Source organism: Chenopodium quinoa, unplaced genomic scaffold (assembly GCF_001683475.1).
Source record: "Chenopodium quinoa cultivar QQ74 unplaced genomic scaffold, ASM168347v1, whole genome shotgun sequence".
NCBI classification, from domain to species: Eukaryota; Viridiplantae; Streptophyta; class Magnoliopsida; order Caryophyllales; family Amaranthaceae; genus Chenopodium; species Chenopodium quinoa.
In genome coordinates this window covers 3,114,014-3,133,672 of record NW_018742720.1, presented here as the reverse complement: position 1 = coordinate 3,133,672, position 19,659 = coordinate 3,114,014, and the positions used below count along the sequence as shown (strand labels likewise).

Genomic DNA, 19,659 nt, shown 5'->3' with positions numbered 1-19,659 from the left:
AGAAATCAAAGAATGGTATTAAAAGATAAAGAGTGAAATAGGGCTAACATTTATATATATATTTTAAAAAAAAATGATTTTGGAATTATATTTCATTATGAAACAGAAACCTTAGTTTTTATCCAAATCGAATCAAAAACCCGGAATAATACCCGAAATCATTGATTTTCAAGGACGGGACTGTACTTAGATCTAAAGGTTCAATCCAAAAAAGTTAGGTTTCACATATGAGTTATTTTATGTACATTCATCACAATATATCAAACTTTTATATTGTATAATTAATCAATTTACATTGATCGAAATCAACAAAAAAGGTTTCAAAATAACGGTATACCAACCGAGTTATCCCTCAATTGTTTTCATTTGAAAAACATAACCCTACAAAATTTTGAAAGAAAACAACGACAAATCATTAAAAATACAAATTCCTATATTTTTTTTTATGATTGAGTAAATTTTAAAAAAAATACTACATGTATTTAAAGATTTAATAAATAAATGGTAGAGTTTATAAAATAAGCATTATGATACGTATTAGGTTTTCTAATATTACATAAATTTAATTAGTTAAATATTGATACAACGCAAAAACTTGACATAATTTATGACAAATAGATATTTGTTCATATATATATATATATATATATATATATATATATATATATATATATATATATATATATATATAATTTTGAAAATGAAAATCTCAAATTAATCAAATACAAGATATAAGGGGAAGACTTATATTATGATGTACTAATATGGCTTCTTATGTGAATACTTGATTGTATGCCCAACATCACTTATATATAGAAGATAAGATGGTGGCCAAAAGGTATGGTTAGAAGATGGTAGAACTAAATTTTTTTTCAATATTTCTTGACTTCTTGTGGCTATAATGACATAATGTTCTCTAAAGTTCATGATCTATTTGCTTCCAATTTCATGTATTCTCTAGAATGTTCAATGATTTTGCATAATACAATTTAACCCTTTTCACTATTTATATGTTGACTTTGATGATAATTTTATTATTAATTTATCACAGAAATATATCATATTTTGGAATAGGTATCCCTACCTTATAAAAAGTAGAAAGTTGTTCTTATGAATAGTGCATGGACTTTTATACCCTTCAAAATATTATTTTATCTTTGTACCCTACTTACCCTTCAAAATGTGTTTTACCTTTGTACTCTTATTTGTAACTTTGTACTCCAACGGTCCAACTTCAAATAGTTCTTACTCGTCTACATTTCCTTACACATTTGAGCTTTCTCTCCTCCTCTCCATGACTCCAGCTCTTGAAAGCTTTTACCTTTCTCTCTCCACACTATCATTGTCATTTCCAAGTACTAAATTCCACATCTTTGTTCACCACCTTTCCAAATATTTCCAAATCAAATTGTCGCCAAAAAAAATTGACAATACCAATATATAACGGTTGTTTAATATTGTTAGCCTTTGTGGTGGGTTAGGAATTGGTCGTTTCGATTTCATCATTGATGATTCTTTCTCTATTTCGCATTGTACCACTACAATTAAGTAATGCTAATATCAACATTACGAAAATAAACAAACAACAATTCTAACATTTGTTCCTTTTCTGCATTATCATTGAAAATCTATGAATTATATTCTACAACGACTCTACATAGTATTTTAATTAAAAGAATCACCATATACAAATAATAAAATAAAGATTTTTTTTTCAATATACGAGATATTTCACACATAACATTCAACTTAGCACGACTACAAACAATGCCTAAGCAAAAGAAATACTACCTGTAGTTCAATTTACTCGCAACAAAGGGGTATTATTTGTGAGACATAAAATATTCCTTTGTTGCGAGTAACCCGAGATAGTATATTCTTTTGCCGGTCTTTTATTCCTCCATGTGAAATGCAATCACAAGACAAGTAAAATTAAGTTGCAAAGGCTAGCCATTCCGCGCGCAACGCGCGCATTGGCTGCCCTAGTTTATATAAAAATAAATTAATATTGAATTCTCAATCCTGAAAACATTCAGCAGAACTAAATTAAAAAATGTACAGCAAGTGATATGCCAGGATAACCTACATGCAAATCAGTCTCCAATAGAAATCAGAAGTGCTTATTGCAAGCATGAAATAAAACATCAAACGATCAACAGTAATCATCTAAATTCGATTTCATAGTCGATTGCCAAAACTCATGACAAAAAAGCCTTGTAATCTGATTGGCAGAAATTAACAAAAAAAAAAAAGGTATTTATTAGATTCAAGGCTGAGTTCAATATATTCTGAAGACTGGAGGTACTTTTGCAAGCTAAAACATGTTTTAATTCTGCTCTTCTTGCTTTTCAATAAAAGTCCTCTTGATCCAACCCCAGGGCTGCAAAAAAGAACGGAAATGGTTAGATAAGGAAAAAATAGCATGAACAGATAATGAATGATAACCACATTTATACATAACATACTAAAAAATGATATAACAGAAATTCCATGTCTTCCAGGTTATGATTGTAGATGAATCATATGTATATTTAAGATCAAAAGGAAACATCTGTGATGTTACATAGGAACTTTTTTTAAACTACGATCACCAAATTACGGAACTGACAAGTACTTTGGTCAGCCCATCTAAGGAATATTATACAAGTGTATCTTAAAAGACAGATTCCAAATGAACTCTTTCCATCCGAAACAAACAGCTGCACAAACTAAATAAGGATGTTCAGAAAAAGTTGTCAGAATTCCTCCCGTGAGTAATGCATCATTGGTTTGTCATTAGTTTCCCTGAATCCCATATTAAAACCGAGTAATGGTGAGGGTCACAATAATAAAACCCAAATCCTTCATTATGAGGGATAAGATATGGTGTTTCCACAGGTTTTTGTGATTAGTTTATCTAAACTTATTTAAATTGAATGGTGGAGGGAGTTACAATAATCAAATCTGATATGAGTCATATCCTTTCATTATGAAGGCTTTATGTATGGTGTTTCCATAGGTTCATTGGTACCACTAATACAAGCATGTCACGCAACTGAGAAACACAAACAAGCAAGCACTCAAAAATATCAAAGCCACTGGATTGAAGATTCTGTTATACACCTCTTGTCAAAAGTCCTAGTCGATCCATAGCCAAATTTCCATGCTTAGATCAAAAGAGTCTTTTATACACCTCTTGAGTCTTGACACATAAGTCAAATTCATTACTGATAAAAAAACTCTCATCAATACTCCTACCCAAACTGTTAAAAGTACATACCAGTTACTGAGTGCAAGTGCCATCACAACATAAGATCTAGACTCTAAAAGTCATAGAGCAGAGCCTGGTAGGATAACTGCTAGTGAGATGTTTTAAAAGGTTGCTAATGGGGCTAGTTTTGAGCCATGACTTCCAATTTCCAAACCAGTAATAGAACTAGTGTCACTTGAGATGGATGAGGGGGTTGGTACAGCTCCAATTTAGATCCAAAACATCATAGAACTCATGTCCCCTGTACTTTATCTCTTCGATGTAAATTCAAACTAAACAATATTCCAAAAATACACAAACAAATGCATCGGAATAGGAATTCTACAGCAGCACCAATCTGGATTTCCTATATGAATTTGCAGCCAAAGCATATCCTTAAAATAACTTTAAATACAAAAGTTCAGCTCAAACTTATAGCTTGAATAAGCCACTCACCTACTTACGCCATCCATGCTTTAAACATAAATAATACAAACACCATAACCCATAAACCTTTTTACAGCTTAGTCTTCTCCAATCTCTCAAGTAATTTAATAAGAATCCAAAACCTAAACAAGAAATGCCAGAATCAAAGATATTTCAGGTGTCAACTTGCTTCAAAATTTCCAAGGAAAAAGTGCTCCTTCATTATCTTCAAGTGGACTTTCAAAGAGTGTTAAAATTTTCTCAACAATCTCATACATGTATGATTGATCTAACAACAAGAAATTAGAAAGGTTTTGCTTCAAAGCATATCAAAGTGGAAAAAAAAACGCTGCCCCTAAAAAATACTTCTTTTCTTTTTACTAGCACCATTTAGGGTTTTCCTGTTAACCAATGCGTAGCTTTGATGGTAAATATGTATAATCTTCACTTATAAAGATTATAATAAGTTGATATTTTAAAAGTATCAATTGATTTGAATTTGATAAGATTCCAAATGACTACACAATTACTTGCATATAAATCACAAAACATGATTAAAAAAAATTGTGAATAGGGTATAAGTCTAAATGGTACAAGTTATACAGAATGGAGGAAGTACTACGTGTAAAACAATGCTTTTTAGAAAGAGATTTCCCTATAAAAGCATAATGCAGATCGGTGAGTAAAAACCTAGTCCCATAGAGGTTCATTTATGATTTGCAATCAAATTCACAAGTCATTACATGTCTGTATATATCACTGCTTCATATTTCACCGATCCTGCCCCATAAAAGTAGCTAATACTGCAAATTTAGCTGCTCAAATGTTTGCCAATGCTAACTTCAGATGGAGGCAACAATTGACAAGGACAACACATGGGGATAACCTCTTCAAGGAACGAGTCAAATGGGAAATAAGGAATCACAAATCCTCTTAAACCAATGACTTAGAATGAAAAAACAACAATTTGCTTCAACCAAAAAGATCAACCTGAAAGCTAAATGTTTGAGCTACATATTTTGATTACAGAGGACAATGTTTCTTTAATATCATCCAAATTGACCCAAATAACCAAATCACACGCATTTCTCCATAAATGAGCATAAATTAGAAGTTAACAAGAAAAGAAATCACATCCTAGTATCAGACTCAACTATCATATAACAAAGTTCCATCTTCATAAGTGTCAAAGTATCCATACCGATGTTGGGATGTCAAGGATTCACCACTAGTATTGAATACATAAACACAAATCAAAGAGTCCAATCAAACACATTCGTAAATTAGAAGAACCCTATTACATAATTCATGCAATTCATGATGCAAACCAATATCAACATTTAATCAATCAACTAATCCCAAAGATTTAAACCCAAAAAGTTCTTCAACAATCCTGCTATTAATTACTCGAACATAGTCAACCTTAACTTTCTACCCACCTTTATAGATGTAAATCAACCCAAAACAAACCAAAAATGCAAAACAATTATACACATAATTGCATCAAATCAATTCACACCCATCAGATCTAATCCCAACTTCTATCAAACCAAAATCAAAAGGATTTCATCACCCCACAAACAAATCCCACTCAATAAAAAAAACCCAGATGAAAAATCACGCAAAAAATTCAAATTTCAATCAAATTAACCAAAAAAATCAACAAAATAATAAGGGATGAAAGAGAAAAACCTGAACAAGATAAAGGCCAGCAGTGGCGGCAGCAACACCCCAACCAACGGCGGCTTTGATATCAGTAGGTTGAGGTCTCATAGATGGCTTCAAAAACTTGAACATTCCAGTTGATGATGCTCCAACCATTTTCAGAAAATTCCCCTTTTTTTTCAAACTTTTTGGATTTTGGTAAGAACCCTAAAATTGAAGGAGATGAATTTGCGATTTCAGATGGTAAATTGGGTCAGATTTCTATATTAGATTTTGTATTTGAGTATTCCGAGGAACAAGAGGACTTTGTCGGGCCCATTATAAAGAATTTTAGGTTATATATTTTGATGAGAGAATATGCTACAAGAATGGGCATTTGGTCTAGTGGTATGATTCTCGCTTAGGGTGCGAGAGGTCCCGAGTTCAATTCTCGGAATGCCCCTTTTTTTTAACTCAATTTTTTTTTTTTACTATTACTTTATTTTAAGTTTAGGATATGAAAAGACTACCACTTTATTTTGGTGTAGTTGAAACATTTAATTTCCTTACTTAAATTTGCAAGTTACGGAATGCATAAAGACATAAACATTATTTTTTGATAAAGAAGATGGCATGTGGCATATGATTAATTTGTGGTGACATGTGGCATATGAGTAATGTGTGGTTTGTGTTTTTAAATACTAAGTATAGGTATAGATTATCAAACAAAATAAAAAAACGCTCAAAGTGGGGAATCGAACCTGATAAATATTAGCTATTTATTAGTTATTCTAGTGGGGCCAAACTAAACATTACATATATCACCACTTGGGCCACAGGGGGCCGGGCCTCCACCAGCCCCCCTTTGGCTCCGCCCATGGCCACGACCTTCATTCCTTTGTATAAAATTATTTTTAAAAGGCTAAAGATTTTCAATGAACACCACATTGACAATAATACAATGATGAGTCATTTGACGGATCAAACAAGTTCCAAATGAGCTAGGATTTGGGGCTCCTCTATATATCAAGTGCTTTGGTTTTCTTGTGTAGAAGGTTCTAGCTAGTACTCCCTCCATTTTAAAATACTTGCTCCACTTTCTTTTTTCGGTTGTTTTTAAATACTTGTTCCATTTTCTTATTTGGAAAGTTTTACAATATTTAACTAATTTCTCTCACCTAATGGACCCATCACATATTTTCTCTCCTCCAATCATCTCCACTACTTTTTCTTTTTACAAATTTTTATTCTTCCACATACCCCACTACCTCCATATATTATTATTTTCTCCAATTTCTCCTAAAATTCCGCGCATGAAGAAATGGAGCAAGTGTTTCGGGGTTTCCTGATGTCCTGCGGGAGAGTTACAATTCCGAGACTGGAACCGGACGCCTGTACCTGCAAAACAACGGAGACTCCTGGTGGTGGGAGCTCCGCCTCCAACGGTCAAGTTAGTACTTGATTAAGGAGTAATTAATGCGGAAATTAAAGTGATTGGGTCTCTCTAGGTGAGAGTGTTTAATGTGAGTTTTTAGCGTAAATCATGTAATCTCTCCTTAATGAGGATTAAGGGAGGTATTTATAACCTTGGGAAACGTGCCCATCCTAGGCTTAGGTTAACCTAGGGCTGATTGGGCTTCCCTCGGAAGTTGGGCCTGGGTGGCCGGTTTCTCCATTAGGCATGGAGTATGCCACGTGTCATGACATAATAGGTCCAAGGTGGACGAATAAGCGTGTGCCACGTGGCAAGCCCTGACAGTTCCAACTGGGGGACACTTGGCAGGACCTGATTGGCCCACGTGGCGCATTCCGATTGGTGGGAGCAAAATCCCCTAATCATTTGCCCTTCACAGGTGGCACGTGACTGGTCACGTGTTACCTGTGACAGGTGTCGCACTGTAACAGGCGACGGCCTGCTACAGGTGTCAGTCGGCGAAAGGCCGAGAGATTTTCCCGCACAAATTTTGAATTCTGAAAGTGACCCTTCGCCTTCTTACTTCGCCTATGTAAGGGAGTGTTGACTTCAGTCATTTTCACACTTGAGAACTTTGTGAGAGAACATTCGGACCCCTGAACTTGCTCTGACAATTTGGGCCTTTTCTGCCTACCGCCTGTTCTGACAAGCCGACTGCAAAGGATTTTCAGAACTTCATCAATCGTCACTCGCTCAGGTAACTGTCGGTTCTCTTACTCTTAATTTTCTTTTCATTCTATTCTTTTTTGAAATGGCACCACGGAAGCACACGACACGACCTAGGTTAGTGATCAGCCGGTCACCGGGGACGGCTGAATCTAGGACTAGGAGTGCCGCCTGCCCTTTTCCGGACCCATCTTTGCCCTTTATACAAAGTCCGACTGTATCTGTGTCTATGCAGAGCATGATGGCCAGAACAAAAAAGACTGCCAGGATCTCAAACTCAGACGGCTCCTCCCACAGGGTGCCGATTAGTGAAACATCTGACCAGGCGCCAGATGTGGAGGTGAAACAAAGCGGCTTGGAAGCCGGCAGTTCTGAGGGAGGAGTCAAAGTGACCCCTTCCCATTTTTCAGTTGACAATTCTTCTTTCTCTCCTGCTCCTTTTAAAGGAGAGGAGGCGGGCCCCTCCGGGAGAGGGGAGGAGTCGTCCTCTTCGGACTCGTTAGAGGACGATTTCGAGTCTAGCTCTTCTGGCCATGCTTCTCTGGACACAGAAGAGAAAAACAGTCGCCTGCAAGAGGCGAGGCTTTCTCACGCAGTTGAGAAAGGGGACGATTGGGCGGAGCCATCCGCCTCTTACCGAGAGCAAAATACCCCCTACTACTGCACGGTACCTCGGGGCCGGATCACAGCCATGCAAGAGAAAGTGGAGAGCTTTATCGCAAACCACACAATGGGCCCCGGCTTTTTAGTGTTCGTGCCGGATCCAGAAGACACAGTCGTCTGGCCGGCTGGTACCAGTTATGATAGCGCCTGCTTTGGTTGCTACGAGGCGGCCATCAAGGCTGGGCTGCGCTTCCCACTACATCCGGCTGTTCAGCGGATCTTAGATGGGTATGAGTTGGGGTACGAGAGCAAGTACCCCTGCACTGCGTCCCGAGCTTCAAATGGCTCTACGACGAGTACTTTTTGGCCGCCTGTGGCCTAAGCAGTCGGTGCTCAAGAGGTAGCCGGCCTGTCGAATACTCTGTTGTTTCATGCATTTCTTGTTATGACTTGTATTAACTTTGCTAATTGTTTTTGCAGCGGACGCCATGAGCAAAATTACCGCCTCCAAGACTGCGGCGGCCATGTTGCGGGCCTCCATCATGCAACAAGCTTCAACCGACTCCCCCAAGAAGGGGGCACCCTTGGTGGGCTTCGAACCTTTCACCCTCTTTTTGGAGTTGTGTTTATGCATATACTGACTCTTTTCTTCTTTTTTAGACGGGCGCTCCAAGAGCTTCTTCTTCCCAACAGCCGGACCCCAAGGCCCGGAGGACGACTGTTGCGAGCTCTCCTGGTTCTGCCAGGAAACATGCGGCGACTGAGAAACAGCCGGCCACTTCTTCTAAAACTCCAGCTGGGCCGCCTAGAAGTATGAAGTTATCCTTGTAAATTTTAGACTTGCTCCCCTTTTTTACTAGGTCTAATCCGTTTGTTTATGCTTGATGCAGCCGGCCCTCAGGAGCCTGACTTGGTAGAGGTGGCCAAGTCTATGATCAGGGCCGTTCCTCCAGCTGAAAGGGAGGCGGTCAGGGGTGTCGGCACCCTTGACCTAGACGGGATTGCAGGGGTCCTTGCTGAGGTATACTTAGCATATTTTTGAGTATTTGAATTCCAGGTCGCCTGTTTTCTTTTTGTTTGGAAAATGACGCCTGTTCCTTTTTACTTAGGCCCTGCTCCGAGTGAACGACCTTCGCAAGCCGCTTGACCGGAAGAACAAAGAGGTAAAGGCTGCAAAAGCTATGGCCGCCTCTGACTGTGATAAGGCAATGTTTCAAATTGCCCAAAATGAAGTTCTGACCATTGATATTCTTTATTATCAGGCGCAGGCTACCGCCGCTATTCGGGCTCAGTTAGAGGCGGCCCAGAAGAGGAATGGCGAGCTGGAGGCGACCATCACCAATCTCAAGGCCGAGCTGAAACCTCTTCGCCTAAAGATGTACTCATACGAAGCCTTGGAGAAATCTTTGGCCAACGTAAAGGAACGCCTGGTGACCTAGGAGAAGAGTCTTACTCAGGAGCTCTCGGAAAAGGCCGAGCAAGAAAAGAAAGAGCTGGTCCGGGAGATGATGGAAGACTCTGCTCAAATCCAGCGCATGACTTGGGGCCGCCTCTTCCCCAATGCCGACTTTGCCTCATGGGAAAAAACGTACCGCCAGTGTTCTGATACATATAATCAAGAGATCCTGGCGGCTGCTGAGGAAGAGGCGTTGGAGGAAGCGTTGGAGGAGGAGGAGCCGGTAGTGGCGCTTGTGCCGCTTGGGGGTAATGCATCAAAGAAGAATGCAGCTGAAGCCGAGTCCAGCAAGAAGAGTGCTGACCAGGCGGCAGCTGCTAATATTGAAGATCTGCCCCCTTCTTAAGCTTTATGTATTCTTTCCACGGCCTGCGTGCCGTTTGTTTTGTATTTACCCGGCCAGGGGGCCGGGGCTCTGAATATTTTGCCGGTCTTTAATGACCGGCTTCTTTTTAATGAATTTTTTGTTTTGCTTCAAATTTGTCTAAGTATTGAATATTCTGATATCCAATTGTTCACTATACCGACTGTTTTACATGGCCGATAGTTGCAGACAGGTACGGATAGTTAGTCACGCCGCCTATGCCCCTGGACGACTGGTTGTCTGTTTCCAGGCTAGACGATCAGTCGGCCATTTATCCAATCGGTATTCGAACTATTTTAAAGATTGGATCCCCTTTAGGCAGGCGGTCCTGTCATTTGTAAATTTAACCAAGTAGGAAAGTTGTCTGACCAAGTAAACATGATTGTTACCTAGTTGTCAAGAAACTGAGTAGTAGAGGTATCAAGCGGCGGGTACCGGTTGTTTCCCTTTATTCGCCAATGTTTGTTGGCTTTTAACTCATAAGTTGTTAACCTAGCAGGAGTAGTGGTTGAGAGCCCCTGTTTGCTAAAAACAGGCGGACGACTCATACCTTTTAGGCTCCATACTAAGTTTGAGGGAGTGACCATAAGTTAACATAGGAGTTACTTAGTCTCCGTCACACTCTAGATTGAGTAGTAGAGGTACTAGGCGGCGGAGGCCGGCTGATCCCCTTGATTCGCCAATGTTTGTTGGCTATTAACCCGAGTGGTTACCTAGTAGGAATAGGGGTTTGAGTGCCCCTGTTTGCCAAAAAACAGGCGGTCTACTCAAACCTTTTAGGTTCCATACCAAGTTTGAGGGAGTGACTATGAGTTAACGTTGGTGTTACTCAGTCGCCGTCACTCTTGCTTGAGAAGTAGAGGTACCAGGCGGCGGAGGCCGGCTAGACCCCTTGATTCGCCAATGTTTGTTGGCTATTAACTCAAGAGGTACCCCCTGCATTTATCCCAAGTAATACAGGCGGTCATCTGACTCAGATGTCAACTGCTACCACTGGTTTGGTTAGTGATAGAGTTATCCTTGTCTCAAAAACGGCTACGTGGTTGCCCTTGGGGACAGTCGTATAGGTGCCGTGTAATTAGTTTATAGAGCAATGTTCCACCCAAAAGGGAGCTGCTCTCTGCGACGAATTTCATCCGGAGGGATGCCGTCGGACGCCTGCTATGATGTTGGGACAGGTCGTATTAGTTTTGAAGATTGGATCAGTTGGCTTGGCGCCTGGTCTGATCATTCGGCCCGTGGCCTTGGTTAGTTCTTGGTGAACGTAGGTGCTAAGTAAGAGGAGGGTAGCCGCCTGTTTAGGCACAGGGTCGGCCAGGCCCTAATCTTTTTAGCTAAGTATAAGAGGGGTGGCTGTGTGCTTTGGAACCAGTCGGCCATCTTCTTTGGAGAGTAGCCGACTATATGTCCAGACGACATGCCCCTATGGTGATAAGAGTAAAATACTCAATGGAGAGTAGCCGACTGTAAAGGTACAGGCGGCATGCCCCTCTGAAGATAGAGTAAAATACTCAATGGAGAGTAGCCGACTGTAAAGGTACAGGCGGCATGCCCCTCTGAAGATAGAGTAAAGTACTCAATGGAGAGTAGCCGACTGTAAAGGTACAGGCGGCATGCCCCTCTTAAATAAGAATAAAAATTTAAACTTGGAGAGTAGCCGACTGTTTGTCAGTAGGCGTGCCCCTCTTAGTACCAAATTGAATAGTAAGTATGCAAACTTTTATTAAGTAGCTCTTGACTATTTACATCATTCAAAAGAAATATTTCTTAAGATTATCTACATTCCAAGTTCGAGGCAACGGTTGTCCGTCTGGTGTTTCCAGACGGTAGGTACCGTCCCTGACTTCTTCACAGATTCGGTAGGGTCCTTCCCAGTTGGGAGTTAGTTTGCCAGACTCATTAGCCCTACCAACTGCTTCCATTTTTCTAAGTACAAAGTCCTCTACTTTGAGTGGACGCCTGTGTACTTTTTTGTTGTATGATCTAGTCATTCTCAGGCGGTAAATTTCATGGCGCAAGACAGCATTGCCCCTCCTTTCAGGAAGTGAGTCTAATGCCAGGCGCATGGCTTCCCAGTTTGCCTCTTCGTCATATAGCATTACTCGAAGAGTCGGCTCGTAGTGTTCTATTGGAAGAACAGCTTCCGCACCGTAAGTTAGGAGGAATGGAGTTTCTCCAGTCGCCCCTTTTTCAGTCGTCCTAATGGCCCAGAGAACATGTGGTAATTCATCCGCCCATAGGCCGCCTTCTCGTTCAATATTTTTCTTGAGACCGTCTGAGATGATTTTATTAAAGGCTTCTACCTGGCCGTTTGCTTGTGGACGACCGACAGATGCAAAGTAGTTTGCAATTCCTTGGTCACCCAACCAGCTTTTGAGAACAGGCGTCTCAAATTGGGGACCATTATCAAAAACCATAGACATGGGAACCCCGAACCGAGTGATGACATTTTTCCAAATGAATGAAATTACATCCTTCGTCTTGATTCCCTTTACAGCCTCCGCCTCTACCCATTTAGTGAAGTAGTCGACGGCAACAAGTATGTACCTCCTTCCGCCTGTAGCAGGCGTATATGGACCCAGAATATCCATGCCCCACTTAGCAAACGGTAGTGGGCTATGAATAGTAGTGAGGTCAGTAGCCGGACGGTGAATTAGCTTGCCAAACCTTTGGCACTTGTCACATTTTTTCACCATCTCCATTGCATCTGCTTCTAAAGTAGGCCAAAAGTAGCCCTGCCGCCTTGCCCGTTGAGCAAGCGTCCTACCGCCTATATGAGAAGCACAGTAACCAGAGTGAAGATCGTCTAGTATTTCTTGTCCCTTTTCTGGAGTAACACACTTTAAGAAGGGTTGAAGGTACCCCTTTTTGTGAAGTTCTCCTTTTATTATTTCAAAACTGGTGGCTCGTTTTTTCAGTGCTGCCGCCTGTTGATGATCATCCGGCAGGGTACCGTTTGTCAGATATGCCCTGATTGGATCCATCCAAGTTGAGCTTCTGTCTAGGATTGCAATAGGTTCTTCCTCAATGCTTCTCCTCTCCATTACTTCCCAAAAAACAGTTCGAGGAGTATCAGAGGAGGCGGACGATGCTAATTTTGACAGTGCATCCGCCTGGTTGTTTTCTGATCTCGGCACTTGGATCAGATGGAAATCCTCAAGGGAGCCGACTGCTTGTCGGACCGCCTGTAAATACTTGATCATGGCCGGATGGGTTGCTTCGTATTCGCCATTGTACTGACTCACTATCAATTGTGAATCGGAACAGGCGTCTATTTTTCTTGCCCCTGCCGCCTTGCACATGCGGATTCCGGCTAGTAAAGCTTCATACTCTGCCTCATTGTTTAAGGCCTGAAAACTGAAGCGTAACGCATACTCGTACCTGTCGCCCTCTGGCGACTGACATATGACGCCTGCTCCACAACCATTTGAAGTAGAGCTTCCGTCCACATATACCTTCCAGACCTGGTCTGTAACTTGAGAGTCAGGAGGACGAGTCATCTCAACAATAAAGTCAGCAAAGGCTTGCCCCTTCACTGCTTTTCTAGGCTCGAAAGTAACTTCGAGGCTCTGAATTTCTATGGCCCATTTGATCATTCGGCCTGACGACTCCATGATGGTCAGTGGCCGCTTGATAGGTTGGTCTGTATACACGACGACTGCATGTGCCAAAAAGTAGGGCTTCAATTTTTTAACAGCCATGAAGAGTGCAAGACCAAATTTCTCCACTAAGGGATACCTCAACTCGGCATTTTTCAGTACATGACTGACAAAGTAGACCGGGAGCTGAAAGCCGTCCCTTTCAGCAAGGAGAATAGCGCTTAACGCATGATCAGAGACGGCCAGGTACATGTAGAGTACTTCTTTGGGCAAAGGGCTGACCAGCCTCGGCAAGGAATGCAAGTGAACTTTCAATTTCTGGAAGGCGGCCTCAGCATCCGGCCCCCATTCAAACCTTGCCTTTTTCTTAATTGCCTGGAAAAAGTATAAGCATTTGTCGCCTGATCGGCTTAGAAATCTTCCCAAGGCCGCCAGACAACCTGTTAACTTCTGAACCTCTCGGATGGTACGAGGCGACTGCATGTCAATGACCGCCTGCACCTTCTCAGGGTTCGCCTCTATTCCTCTCTGATTGATAAGGAATCCGAGAAATTTCCCAGACTCAACTCCAAAGACACATTTCTTGGGATTGAGCATGACATGGTGCCGCCTGAGTGTGGCGAAAGTTTCTCGGAGGTCCGACAGATGATCTTTCTGAAGTTTAGTCTTGACAATCATATCATCAATGTATGCCTCGACGTTTCTCCCAATTTGATCAAAGAACACAGTGTTTATCATTCGCTGGAAAGTGGCCGGGGCATTCTTAAGACCAAACGGCATGACCGTGTAACAGTATAACCCCTGATCAGTGACGAAGGCCGTCTTCTCCTGATCTTTCTTCCATAAAGGAATTTGATGGAAACCAGAGTAGGCGTCCATAAAGCTCATCAAAGCATGGCCGGCTGTTGAGTCGACCAGGTTATAAATTTTAGGCAGAGGGTAACTGTCTTTGGGGCACGCCTTGTTTAAGTCTGTGTAGTCTACACACATTCGCCAGGTGCCATTCGGCTTTTTAACAAGCACCACATTTGCAACCCAGTCTGGGAAGTAACATTGCCGAATGAACCCTGCATCAAGTAATTTTTTAACTTCGGCGGCTGCCGTCTGACTTCTTTCTTCACCATGGTTCCGCTTCTTCTGCCGTACCGGCTTCTTTTTCGGATCCACGGCCAGTTTATGTACCGCCAGATCAGGACTAATGCCTGGCATTTCATGGACTTCGAATGCAAAGATGTCCTTGTATTCTTTCAATAGTTTGTGAAAGTCGTCACCAAGGTCTCTCAGAGCAGTCGTCCCAACCTTGACTGTTCGCTCAGGACGTGAGTCGTCTAAGATCAAGTCCGCATGCTCACCAGCCGGCTGAGGGTGGAATTCATCCGACCGCTCCTCTGCCAATGATTGCTATTTTTTGTATTTTCTTGCGGCCCCTATCTGGGATGCCTTTCTCTTCTTGCCGCCTGCTTCATGAACAGGCGCACTCTCCTTGACATTGTCAAGGTCTGTTTTTTCACCACTTGACCCAGTGGCCATAACAGTGGGCTTGACATCCGAGAGATAGCACTCTCGGGCCATCCTCTGATCTCCCCTTAGGGAGCCGACTGTTCCATTATCCCTCTCAAACTTGAGCAACATAAGAGATGGGATTATAACAGCCTTGGAATTATTCAGGGTTGGTCATCCCAGAATCATGTTGTAGGCCGAGAGTTCTTCTACTACCAGGAACCGGACTACCATGTGTCGTCCTTCCCCTTTTTCTCCCAGGCGGATGGGTAAATCCACTCGTCCCAGTGGGTGGAAGACTCCTCCTCCAAACCCTACTAAAGGGTGGGATGCCGGATGTATGCAATTAGTCTGATATTTTAGTTTCGACAGACATTTGCTACTGATGAGATCTGAGGAGCTTCCGGTATCTATGAGAATTCGGCCAACTCTCTGGTTGGCCACTTTACATTCAATGACGATAGGGTCGTCATGCGGCCCTCTTACCCCTCCTAGATCTTCTTCAGTGATGACAATCTCAGGAAATGAATATTTGGAGGGCCGTTCTTGGTGAACGGAATTTACATCTAACCGTCTGATGTTGTCTTTGTTGCCCCTAATAGTGGGGCCGCCTCCTGAGAAGCCGCCTGCAATGGTGTAGACGACTGCATCATCTGTATCGGAGCTGTAGCCTGTTGTTTCTTTTTGGCCGACTGCTTTTTCGAGGAAGTGTTCCCCGTAGATTTCTTGACATAAGTGTCAAGATCACCTTGCTCAGCCAGGCGGTCCAGATACCGCATGAGACTGATGCAATCATTGGTGAGATGACCAACATCTTCATGATAATCACAGAATTTATCTTGGTTCCGATAGTTTACAGAACCCTTCATGGGGACCGGCTTCTCAATTGAGATCCGTCCCTTGATTTCCTTTAGGATAAATTGGCTATCCTTGTTAAACGCATACTTTGGGGAGTATGGTTTGAATTCTTTTTTCTTTTTCTGGGCCGGCTGTTTAGAGGAATCAGCCGCCCAGACCTCTTTTCTCTTCTCATCCTTGTTTGACGACTGTTTCTGTCGTCCTTCTCTTTTGTCGAACCTTTTCCCATCCGAATGTTTTATCGTACTACAAAGATCAGTCGCCTGTATATAGGCTTCTGCTTCAATCAAGGCCTCTTGAAGAGTCGCCACCCTCTTTCGAACCAAATCAAATTTGAAGGTCGACCCGTCTTTGAGACCTCTGAAAAAGTCAGTATAGGCTACTTCATCCGGTAACCCTTGAATCTGTATTCTCATCAGGTTAAACCGCCTGATGTAAGAACGAAGCCCCTCCTTCTCGCCCTGCTGAATTGTTCCTAAATCAAGGGTCGTTTTCTTCGCAGGGATGTTCATGGCGAAGTTGGAGGTGAATAAGTAAGCAAGCGTCCTGAAGCTATTTACACAACCAGTCGGCAGGTTGCCGAACCATTGTTGTGCGATTCCTTTGAGAGTCGCTGGGAAACACTTGCACCAAGTGGGATCATCCAACCCTTGAAGGTACATCAGGTTGGTGAATGCCATCAGATGGTCTTCTGGGTTAGTAGTGCCGTCATAGGCGCCTACTAATACATTTTTCACTTTGGCCGGCTGAGCGGCTTCAGTAATTTCCTTGGAGAAGGCCGACGGCTGTTCACCAAGTCTAAGCAACCGTAGCTGCCAGTCCATAGGTTGGACATTTTTTGCTGCATGTCCACCAAACGGAGGTGGCTGTAAAAAATACTGTTGTTGCGGTACAAACGGTAAGTTTGGTACCGCCTGGTCTCTATGAAAGCCGGACTGACGGGAGGTGCCGCCTGACTGACTCTCATGATACGACTGAGTATGCCTCATCGAGGCATTTCGCAGACTGTCTTGGAAGTTTGAAGTAGAGGCCGACTCTGACAATCGGTCACTCTTCTTCTGCTCTAGCAGTAGCCGAGCGTCTGTGAATGTTTGCTTCGACCCGTCCGCCTGAATATGACGAACAGGTTTCCTATTTCCTGGAGTAGGAAAACGGTATTTTGTGAAATCAAGGGCAGTCGGCTCCCGCTTCCTAGATTTAGGATGAGGAGTCGCCTCTCGCCCTTGAACTGGCTTCCTCTTCTGTGAAGTGGAGGGTTTCTTAGCCGACTGCTCCTTGTCCAGAGCAGGCGACTTCTTGTTGATCAACTCTTGAATTTCTCCCTTGAAGTCCCTCATGAAGGTCATGAGTTCACTCCTTGTGATGGGAGCAGACCCATCAGTCGGCTGTTGCCGAACAGGCGGTGCGCCTGCTGGCTCGCTTCCTATATGAAGATGTTCCCGTTCCCTCCTTTCGGTATGACGGGTACGTCGGGCCCTTAGGGTTCCGTCTGAAGCTGTGTGAGCTTCAACGTCAAATTCATCCTCAGTATCGTGGTCCGACTGAACTTGAGGGTCGTCTAGGGGACGCCTCTCTTCAAGAGTCGGTACAGACTTGGATGCCATCTCAGAAGTACTCTCCCCACAGACGGCGCCAAATGTTTCGGGGTTTCCTGATGTGCTGCGGGAGAGTTACAATTCCGAGACTGGAACCGGACGCCTGTACCTGCAAAACAACGGAGACTCCTGGTGGTGGGAGCTCCGCCTCCAACGGTCAAGTTAGTACTTGATTAATGAGTAATTAATGCGGAAATTAAAGTGATTGGGTCTCTCTAGGTGAGAGTGTTTAATGTGAGTTTTTAGCGTAAATCATGTAATCTCTCCTTAATGAGGATTAAGGGAGGTATTTATAACCTTGGGAAACGTGCCCATCCTAGGTTTAGGTTAACCTAGGGCTGATTGGGCTTCCCTCGGAAGTTGGGCCTGGGTGGCCGGTTTCTCCATTAGGCATGGAGTATGCCACGTGTCATGACATAATAGGTCCAAGGTGGACGAATAAGCGTGTGCCACGTGGCAAGCCCTGACAGTTCCAACTGGGGGACACTTGGCAGGATCTGATTGGCCCACGTGGCGCATTCCGATTGGTGGGAGCAAAATCCCCTAATCAGCAAGTATTTAAAAACGGAGGGAGTATTAGTCTAGAATTATATTGTAAGTATTTGCAATGAGGTGTGTGGAAACTTTCTTAATTAAAAAAAAAAAAAAAAAAAAAAAAAAAACCCTTCCTTATACTACCATTAATTTTCTCTAGAGTTGAAAACATTCTAGAGATTAAGAGTAGAATTATAATATTCTAGAAAAAGGAAGAAGAGCTATAAATATACATACCCAACACCATTATTAGAGGGCTGAACAAAGTGATATTATAGCAAATATTTTAAAATACTAATTGAAAAATTGCTATGGTAAATCGGTAACCATTAGAGTTTGAAAATGGGGATTTGAAATAAAATGATATTTTGGTTTTATTTCTATATTGGAGTTTACTTCTTATTTGATCATTATCTAAGGATACAAATCTATAGCATGCATTTCATTAAAAAAAATAAAAATAAAAAAAATAAAGAAAAAAAATTTGTAGTTCATTAAAAAAGACAAGACATACTAATAGAATATATGTGATGATATTCCCTCAAAAAAAAAAAAAAATGATAATAGATTAAAAAATTGGTAATATATTAATTTTAACGTTTCTAATTATTTTATGCAATAAAACGTGATATATTCATTTAAGATAAATTATAATACCTGTAAGATGCTAACTACTCACACACCATGCCATACTTGGCCACCCTTAGTGCTAAACAATGCTCGGAATATCAATACTAATGAGTAAATAACTAAACACAGTATTTTATCTGTTTATTTATTTATTTTGACGGTATTCGAATTTATTTTTATTGAAAAATTAAAATCATTGACAATACTAAATATTAAATCGTTATAGTGTTGTTAAATGTTACGTTAGATAATTAATTCATGTGTTTTTCATTGTTTTAGAGAGGGGAACAAAGTGGCTGATAGTCTTGCTAACCTAGGAGTAGTTCAAAGGGAGAGGGTCCTTTATTTTGATAATCCTCCTACCCAAATAAAGGAACTTTTTCAGGAGGATTTCCTAGGAGTCACTACTCCCCATTTTGTTATGTAATTTTCTTTATTTTGAATAAAGGGCTTAGCATTCTTTTGCACAAAAAAAAAAAAAATAAAAAAAAAAATAAAAAAAAATTAAAATTTAATAATAGAGTGACTGAGTTTAGAGATAGATTGATTGAGTGACAAACCATATTTTATTTTAAACAAATTTTAAAAGCCATGGAAGGTATAAATTTGAAGATTTGAACAAAAATACACATTAGTGAAAAGTTGTTACTATACACAAAATTGATATACAAATTGTGATTTTTTTGAATAATTGATAATGTTGATTATTCACATCTTATGTATATTATTGTTATTATAGAGAAGATAATAAGCTTGTGGATTCATTTGTTTGATCGTTGTTTTGTAGTAAGGATTAACTAGTTGCTTACTTATCATCGATCCAATTTTTTTTTTCAAAACAATCAACTCAATATTTTAGGGTTCAGCAATACTGTGGTTTTCTGTTTTTTGGTTTTTTTGTTTTCTAAAAGTATATGATATGTGTCTCTTAATGAATCAAAAATTATATTAACTTATTAAAATTATGATAATTTTGAAAACTGACAACAGAAAAGTGAAAACATCTTTTTCTTGTTTCCTGTTTTTGGTTTAAAAAAAAACAGGAAACTCAAAACCAAAACTCATGCTAAACAAGCCCTTA

General features: G+C 41.2%; 1 long non-coding RNA gene and 1 other non-coding gene across 2 annotated transcripts; one reads left to right on the top strand and one right to left on the bottom strand.

The window, feature by feature from the left end:
* Window positions 1-2,002: 2,002 nt before the first annotated feature.
* LOC110723213 lies at window positions 2,003-5,594 on the bottom strand. Its single transcript, XR_002511684.1, has 2 exons — window positions 5,348-5,594; window positions 2,003-2,380 (listed from the first exon to the last, which is right to left on the bottom strand). It is a non-coding gene; the product is annotated as an uncharacterized LOC110723213 (long non-coding RNA).
* A 96-nt stretch (window positions 5,595-5,690) lies between these two features.
* TRNAP-AGG lies at window positions 5,691-5,762 on the top strand. Its single transcript has one exon. It is a non-coding gene; the product is annotated as a tRNA-Pro (tRNA).
* The last annotated feature ends 13,897 nt before the right edge of the window (window positions 5,763-19,659 follow it).